At 41.1% G+C, this 9,593-nt stretch overlaps 1 long non-coding RNA gene across 1 annotated transcript in view; it reads left to right on the top strand.

Annotated features, from left to right (window-relative positions):
- Positions 1 to 738: 738 nt before the first annotated feature.
- The window catches only part of LOC102477811 (uncharacterized), a 50,575-nt gene continuing 41,720 nt past the window's right edge, over positions 739 to 9,593 (top strand). The window contains exon 1 of the long non-coding RNA XR_001371212.1: positions 739 to 791. This is a non-coding gene — a long non-coding RNA (uncharacterized LOC102477811). The remainder of the gene's footprint in view (positions 792 to 9,593) is intronic.

Here is a 9,593-nt window from a genome sequence, read left to right as displayed (position 1 = left end):
CTTCAACTGAGTAACTTTGAAAGCATGTAGAAGGTAAGAACATAAGGCAACTTAACAGGAAGATTTTTTGATTGCTTAGAACCTACTGAATTACAAACTAAGATCATTTTTGGGACCAGCAAATGGTGTAATGGTTGTGTTGCTGGGCTCCCACATAGTTGACCATGGTTTGAGTCCCAGACCTGGCAACTTAAAACTCACGCTGGGCATGTGTGCATACATGCCCAAGATCCCAAGAGGAGAATGTAGAAGAGGCATTGAGGCCTAGTCATCCTCCCTAGGGAGTGATTTCTTGCTTTCTGTCTTTCCGTCTCTCTCTATCTCTCCAGTGAGTGCATGTGCCCTATAACAAAAATCTGTTTCTAAGAACAAGGAAAAAAAAGATAATTTTTCATCTTATGATAAGGTAAGAGTAATTCAGGGCTAGTCTGAAACAATGACTTCATGGTAGCAATGAAATCACTGTCCAAGCCATAGTGTTTTAGGCTCAGTTTGTATGTTCCTGAAATGATGGGTCTAGGTAGACTGCAACAGTGATAAAGGTGAGCCATGAAACATTAGAAATCTACTGCTGTATAATTTTTTTAAAAATATGACAGTAAGAAAATCACACTAAACCTCATTGAGAAAAGTATGCAAGTAGTTCATGCTCACAGTATAAAATATGAACCCAAATGAAACTAAACCAAACCAAACCATGACAACACTATTCAGTTGTACAGTAATTGTGAGGTAATAGCGGAACTTTCTTCCACACTTTCAGGATGCTTGGTTCCATTTGTTTCTCAGAGGTAATTAATGCTAATTTCTTGTATATCTTTCTAAAAACGTTCTGAAGGCATTGTATTCATTAAGGTTCTCTGGGTTCCAGGCTACAAAAACAAACTCTGACTGACTTAAGCCACAAAAAAAGAATTTACTGGAAGGATGCTGGGACAGTTTGCGGAACTGAAGGAGGATTAAACCCCTTGGTCTTGGGAAGAGTAAGCTAAAGGAAAGTTACAAAACATCCCAGCACCATGTACAGATGCTTGCCATTAATATGACTTGGCTACAAAGCTCTCCAGCCTCCGGTATTTCTGTTTTAAGCTTCAGAAATGATTGGCCAAGCTAGATTGGACCAGTGAACTGTAGTGTGGCTGTATGTGTGGGGGTGGAAGGTAGGGGATGGGAACATTTCAGTGTAGAAAGCTGGGGGCATTTTCTGGACAGAGTGAATCATAATGTGTGGTACAACAATCTCCATTTTCTCTCATACAAAACCTCCAAACCATAAGACATATGTTTGATTCTGAATCAAAAACATTTCACATTTTAGTAATCCCTAAAGTCAGAGATGCATTTTATAATCAATACTATGTTGGCGTTAGTGGACAGGCTTATACAGACCAATTTTTCTTTTTCTGTGACTTATAAAAGAGTGAAATTTCTCAAATCTGGCATTCCAGTAACTTTTACACAGGTGGGAAAAAATATTGTTTGTTCCCTAGACAGGTGTCACCTATAGGCATATTGGAATTGCATAACTGGCACTACTTTTTTGTTTGTTTGTTTTTCAGTTTGCTATAGGTTGTGTACACTTGCCAGAGAGGAGACTGGGGAAGTGGGGGAGGGATAAATTACCCTCCCCCAGAGGGGATGGCCACATTGCATTCCATTTTCCATTGTCCTCTTAGAATATTGGGCACTCATGCACACATGCCTGGTGTGATTATTTTAGGCCGCTGCACAGTCAGCCATGTGGGATCCAGCTGGCTTAACCTCCATGCCACTTGCTGGCCTGCTGGCACCATTTTTAGGAATTTCTAAACTAAAAACTGGAGCCTGACGTTGCTTGCATTGAAGAGACTCTTAGCCATGAAAATGAAAATCTCTAGACATAGCATTATCATTACACTGGAGGCTGTGGGTGAGAGTAAAATGAAGATATTCTACTTATTCTAGCATAATTACAAATTGACACCATGCTTGAGAACCTCTAACCTCAAAACCATGGAATTCAGGTTTCAAGGGACTTTGTTTCTGGTAATTTGTTAGAGAAGACCTTCAAAATGAACATACCCAGGACGAGGCTGTATTCAGCATTGAAAGCCAAAGCACATGGCGGTTTATCAAATCTCCTTTGAGATCTGGTTTTGGTGGAAGAAGGGCTACTTTATGTCTGAAGCTGTGGACCGTTCCTCCTGGCTGAGATGGAGCAGGGACACTATTTGCCTGCTTTCCTGAAATACACAGAGAATTCAGACAAAATTTGTGAAAAATGAGCTTTTAAGACACTGGTCATCAAGAAACACAGGACAGCGATATCTGAGAAATGGCAAATGAGTGCAGTGAAGCCCCCTCATGCCCCCACTTACTGCCTGGAGAGAGGTTCCAGCCAGCCATTCAGGGAGGGAGAGTCCAGACAGAGCTGCGTGGACCACCTGAGTAGGGAACTGAAAGCCTGGGGAGACCAATGTGATAGATGGACTGAATACCAGAGGTGTGTTAGAACCCTCCACAAGGACAAGTACAGCTCAAGCTCCAGTGCCCTGACTTTCAGAGTGCTTATAATCTACTTCAATATATAATTTTGTACTCTGATTTATCAACATTTAGAATTTCCATCTGGAACCCCTTTAGAATATAGCACATATTTTTAAAAAATTTACTAAGTTTGATTAATTTTTAAATTAAAAACAATATTTTATACAACTACTGTATATCATTACAGCATGCAAGATGCATTTTTCCAACAAGAATATACCGTATATTGGCCCAGTCAATGACATTATCATACACGGTGTCATCAACAGATAATTCAGATAATTTCTACTTAGGAGCATGCAGGAACCATAGTTGTGATGGATGAGAACCATTCCCCTGTTTATGTTCAAACTTTTACACCTCTGCAGGGTAAACACTTCTGCCCTCTGAGGGGGGTCTGCTCAGTCTTTCTGCTATTTTGGAGAACCAGAGCTTGACTGTAGAAGAAGGGGTCTGGTTGGTAAGAGGAGGAAAGTAAGGATTATCAAAGGCATTTAATCAATTGTCATAATTAAGTGATGAAGTGGGACCTGGCCCTGTAGTCTAGTGGTTAAGGGAGTCAAAGCCCGCATGGCCAACCAAGAAGTTTCAGTCCTGACCCAGGCTGCTTGAAAAACACACTGGGCACATATGCATGTGTGCCCCAAATTGTGATGGGACAGAGAAATGGAGAAGGGCTTGTTGTACAACCATAACCCATTGGGAGAGCTTTCTCCCTCTTTTCTGTCTCTCGCTGGCAAGTGCAAGTGCCCTCTAGGAAAAAGAAAAAGAAAAAGTGATGAAGTGGCAATGGGCTGGAAGAAGAAATAAATAAATGTCCAGAGCCCAGGAGAGCTGGAGGGGAATATTCTCTTGCTATTTTGAAGAAAGTGCCTTGGGAGTGGCTTTGTTTATGACAGTAGATGAGAACAGAAAAGGGATTTTCTGTTTTTTACAGAAGTATTATGAAGATTCTCTTCTCTTTAAGGCATTCAAAAAATGCAAATAAAGAACTGAAGTTACCACCAATGTTCTGATTTTGGCATGAACTCTGTTTATGTGGCTATACCACTTCTCTGAGGCTGAACTCAGAGAATTACATAAAATAGTATATATCATTCATGGGATACAGTATATTGAATTGTGGGACTTTAGAAAAAAATATTTAATTCTGCTTCAGGTAACACATATCAGAGAGAGAATTATGATAAGAATTTAGATTCTCAGAAGAGTCTCATTGATCTCTTTCTTCTGTACATCATGTTACAGAAGTTTGACCATTTCTCAACTCTGAAGTAAGGAAACTTTCCTGCAGTCTCTTTAGTTTCCTACCAGACTTTGTTAATAAGATTTTTGCTCTCTGCTTGATGACTTCCACCCCTTTATATCCTGAAATTGTTGCTGTCAGATAAGCTGGCATTTCAACACCAAGTCACAAGATCTTTAGTTTGGTTGAGTTACTCTATGATCAATCTATTTGCAGGAGGGTTGGCATTCACATATTCGTAATGGACAAATGAGAAAGATGGGAGAGCACATCTCATCTGAAACAGCTTCAAGCAAAAAAATATGGGCTTTTGAGCCTGGTGGCTATAAGTGTGCCTTGTTATCCCCTATAAAAATTTGGTTCTGAATATCATTTTGAACTAAGTATAGAGAGTATTTTCCAAGACCCCTTACACATACAGGTGGGGCAGTATTAACACATTATTTATATTAATAATTCAATGTTATCTCTCATAACTAATATGCTGCAAATTTTGAGCTGGAGAGCAGCTGTGTAGCTGCTCGTATCTGAAATAAACAAAGAACTAGTGTCTGTGAAAAGAAAGAGCCCAATTCATAACAAAACTGCATATATTTCTAATATAGGAAATATAGCTGCTTTGCAAAGTTCTCTGTAAGACAGTGGGAGATGTTATTTTATACACTCAGCATTCACCAGTGTTAACTTCCCAAACTGAACAGATTTCAAATATTTTGGGGATTTTTTTAGTTCTGTTTTGTTTTTACTTTCCTTAAATTGGATGTCCAAAGACTGCTTTCTAGAGTTCAAGTCCTTGATTGACAGTTGAGCTCTGGTCTGAGCAATCAAAAGTTTTCAGGCAATGGTGCAGACAGGAAGAAACAGACGAACATCAGGTAGGAAATAGGCCAGGGGCCCAGGGTTTAGGAGTCTTGCCATGTGTCAGAGTGGGGGTTCAGGAGGCTGGGGATGAGGTAGAGAAGAGCCAGCAAAAGGCAAATGGTGGTGGGAGGTTGCAAGGAGACAGACGGAGTTGAGAGAGAGGTATGTGCATGTTGAAATTGTACTGGTTGAGACAGACCTTTTCTGTTGGGGTCTGCCTGCAGGACACCTGCCAAGGCTTAGTCCAAAAGTTAAGAAACCAGGTTGGTTGAAGGAAAAACTATGAAGGAGGTAAGGCTCATTTCCAACATTCTGCCATGACTTTTCAACACCCCTTCACTCTTTTGGCAGATTCTCTCTACCCAGGTGTTCAGATCCCCACCCTCCCTTCCCTTGAACTGCAGCTGACAGGGTCATCCACATTGGAGTAATCACTGGGCAGCCTTCAGATGCCACGCTTTACTCTCTTAGTGTTTCTTCTCTCCCCAAAACTGGTTCCCTCTTTGCTCAGGTCCTTGATCCTTGCTGGAGTTAATTTGACACTGATTGGAGTTGAGGTGATAATGTCTGACTGATGATGTCTCAGTGTTTCATTCTTCTCTGATCATATTTGTACTCTTCTTAACATAGTGAAGTGGAAAGCCTAAAAGAATTGGGCAGGAAAGAGATTTTCCTTGATTTCTTCTGATCTCAACATACTACTTTGTGAGTAAGAGTTGGAAGGGCAAAGATGATACCTATTCCTCACTTGTCACCAGGATTCTTCCTACAACAAATACAAGTTAGTAAGAGAAAAGCACACAGATGTATTTGACACAATGTTACATGACATGAGGACACAGGGAAGTGTTGTGTTTTTGTGCTACATTTGAAGAAGGAGGTGCGCAGTTGTGGAGAAACGTGATGGGACATAAAGGGTATGATGATCCAAGGGTAATAAACTGGGCATGGGGGAGACCCTAACAAAGCTTGTCTGTTCAGATTCTTCCTAGTGTCTCTCTCTCTCTCTCTGGATCATTCCTTTCTCTGAGGTATGGGAGAGGACCCCTCTGGAATAAGAATCTTACAAACTACTTTTGGGGGAAGTAGTCAAAAAATGACCTTTCTAGATTTCATGGCTTGCTTTGGAAGAGAGGAGTTTAGGTTATATAAACCATGTGTAAGGAGAGGAATTCTGGCTTCTATGATATGGTTTGGGGAGAAAGGAGGAGGGGAGGAGGTTAAATTGATCTTGCTTCTGAGAACCTCCTGATATCCTTCAGTTCAAAGTACAGAAATCCCCTCTTTATCTGCAGGAGTAGGTTTCAAAACTCCTAGTGGGTACCTAGAACTGCAGATAGTGCTGAGCCCAATACACACAAAGTATTTCCTATACGTACACACTAAGGACAAAGTTTAATTTGTAAATTAGACAATGTAAGAGATAAACAAGAAGAACTGATCATAAAATAGAACAATTGGAACAATATTTCAGTATCTCTACTCTTGCACTTTGGGGCTTTTAAGTAAAATAAGGGCTATCTGAACACCAAGCACAGTGACGTCACAGCAGTCAATTTCATCATGCTACTTAGAACATTGTGCAATTTAAAACTTAGGACTTGTTGGGCTATGGATGGATGAAGCAGCTGGATCCCGCATGGCTGACTGCAGAATTTGAATCTCAGATCCAATAGCTTGAAATACACACTGGATATGTGTGCATATGTGTCCAAAGGTGAAGGGATTGGGGCATGACCATGACCCATAATGGGTGCTTTCTCACTTTCCCCCCTCTTTCTTTTTCTGTGTCTCTCTCCAGCAAATGTCCCTTGACAAGTTAAAACCAATAACAAAAATAAACAAAGAAACAAAACATACAAAAATTTATGTATTATTTCTGGAACTTTCTAGTTAATGTTTCTGACTATAGGTAACTAGTGTAATTGAAACCATGGAAAGTGAAATTGTGGGTAAAGGGGGACTACCATAGATAAGCTTCTTGACTTTCAGTACTCCAACTTAATCATTTTTTTTAACTTTATGACGATGCAAAATCTATATGCATTCAGTAGAAAACTATACTTCAAATGTTGAATTTTGGCCTTTACCCAGACACATAACCTGTGGTATGATACTCTCTCAATGCTGGGCAGTGGCAGCGACCAAAACCTCCCGATCACCATGTGACCCTGAGGGTAAACAACTAATGTTGTAATCTATGGTGTACTGTATTTCATCAATTACATGAACTATTTAACACTTCATTATAAATAGGTCTTGTGTTAAATGATTTTGCCCAATTGTAACCTGATGAGAATGTTCTGAGCATGTTCAAGGTAGGCTAGATTGAGTTGTGATAGTTAGCAGGTTAGCTGCATTGTTGGTTTGTATTTTCTATTTAGGATGGGTTTGTCATGGTACTTAGGATGGCTTTATCATTGTATGTCAAGGAGCTTCTGTACTCAGCATGCCAGAGCATTGTATTTCACTTAACCTAAAAATATAAACTGAGGCAAAATATGGAAAGCAAAAGGAGTTTATTTGGGCATAAGCATGAAGACTACTTCTGGGTAGCAGACTTTATGATCATATTGAGGTGGCCCCAAGCATACTCACTGATGTCTTACAATCTTCTGAGTGGTGTTAAAGGCAAAAACTACAAGGATATGGGAGTGGAGAAAGAGAGGGGATTATATCAGTTTTTTGGGGGATAATTATCTTTGGCTACCAGGATCAATAAATGGCATCATCCAAGGTTGAACATACTAACATGTCTTTCATGGTCTTCCTGATTTGGTTCAGTCAGAGTTGATACAAATGACTTCATTTTGATTCTGTGGGTATTATGTTCTGAGTTCTGATAGTACCAATGCTAAGACTTTAAACTTAGGTTGTTTTTTTTTTTTTGGAGAGGATTTTGCTCTAGGGCGCGTGCGTTCACCAGACAGACACAGAGAGAGACAGAGGGACAGAAAGTGAGAAATCACCCCCCAGGGGGGATGGCCATGCCACAATCCCTTCTCCTCTATTCTCCCCTCAGGATCTTGGGCATGCATGCACACATGCCCGGCGTGAGTTTTAAGCCACTGGGTCCGGGACATGAGTCATGGTCGACTACATGGGAGTCCAGCGACATAGTCATTACACTAACTGCTGGTCCCTGAACTTAGGTATTAGAGCAGCTGTGGTTTAGGAGAAATAGAGAGAAAGGTGGAGATTGCTAGGATAGGATTCAGTCAGAATGGTGATGGAGAATAAAAATATAATGGTTGGGAAAAGCTAAATTAGAAAGTGTCTATCGTTCAGCTTTGGGGAATAAACAAAAAGCATCCCAAGAACCTGGTGAATGGCTATGGTAATTCTATAGTCATTGTTTGATTTTGAACATTTTCAATTTTTAAAAATATTAATTTATTTAAATTTGCCAGAGATCATGTGCACTTGTCAGAGAGACAGAGAGAGAGAGAGAGAGACAGAGAAATAAAAAGCATTTCCCATAAGGTATCGTCACACCATAATTCCCCTTTGCCCATTTCTCCATCCTGTTGGAACTTTGGGCATGCACACACACACACACTCACCCAGCATGTTTCACAAGCCCTCGGGTCCAGGACTCTAACTGTTCAGTAGGCCATATGGGATCAGGCTTCTCCAATCACCAGGTCACAGGGCTGGCCCAAGTCATTAATTTAAAACCATGGCTTGAGCTAATGGATTTCTCTCGGATGGATTCTCTTTTCTCCTATGCTGTGAGTGCAGCCCAGCTTTCCATTATGTTAATGGTCATTGGTTCTGTTACTATGTCTGGGGATGGAAAAGGTTGCTTAGGTGTCAGCCAGAACACTCCCTCTGCTTGGGGGAGAGTGAGCTGCCAGCTCGACTATCCACTTCCTGCCAGCTTAAGGAGTTTATGACTCAGATTCAAACAAAACACAGGACTGAAGTAAAGAGAGAGAAAGGAACCTCAGCTCTGATGAAGGCTCCAAGGCCACACTGTATCACTGAAATAGTCAACTCAGGGGAACCCATCGCACCATGAAGCTATGTCATTTTGTGTCTATTCTCTGCTTAGAAAGTGCGCATATATGCATTCACACAAACTGCCTTTCTCTCATGTTCACACAGACATATTTCCCCCTGAGCTAGAATTTTTTTTTTTTTGAGAGGTTTTTTGCTATAGGGCACGTGCGCTCGCCAGACAGAGACATAGAGGCAGAAAGCGAGAAATCACCCCCCAGGGGGGATGGTCGCACCGCAATCCCTTCTCCTCCATTCTCCTCTCAGGATCTTGGGCACACACGCACACGCGCCCGGTGTGAGTTTTAAGCCACCGGGTCCAGGATGTGAACCGCGGTCGACTACGTGGGAGTCCAGCGACATAGCCATTACGTTAACTGCTGGTTCCCCCCTGAGCTAGAATTCTGAGGTAGTCATGGAAGTAAGATTATTATGAGGCATCTCTTAAATTTTATGATAGCAGAAGCATACCTAGCAGATGTTATGATTCAGGTGATGTGTCCAGGTGTCCCTCCTTGCTTTGTGTCACCATAATTTCCATTCCTCAGAGGGAGGTACCGTACCGGGGGAAGACTACAGACATTTAGGAATAACACTGAAACCCAGACGCATATGTTTCTAAGTCCTCAGTTGTTCCAGTAGCTTCCTGGATATGCTCTGGTGGCTAAGTTGCTGCCAATGTTGACTTGCTGGTTATTTGAAAGCCAAACTCTACCCCAGAGGAAAGGTACTGGATAAGTTAGAAAGATCTCTTCTTTCTTTTCCCTCCTCCTTTCATTACTCCTGGACACACCCACAGCCCTCTACCTCCTTCCAGTTGTCCTTTTTTGAGTAAACATTAGTCATTTCCTTCCAAGTGACTTACTGCCATGCACTAAAAAAGAATGTGTGATTTCTTTGAAGCTCAAAGTATTGAAATTAGACAGTTCTGTGTTAAATATAGATTACACGATGATTCCTT

The sequence above is a fragment of the Tupaia chinensis genome, unplaced genomic scaffold, assembly GCF_000334495.1.
Source record: "Tupaia chinensis unplaced genomic scaffold, TupChi_1.0 Scaffold000633_1, whole genome shotgun sequence".
NCBI classification, from domain to species: domain Eukaryota; kingdom Metazoa; phylum Chordata; class Mammalia; order Scandentia; family Tupaiidae; genus Tupaia; species Tupaia belangeri.
This window is presented reverse-complemented; position numbering and strand designations above follow the sequence as displayed.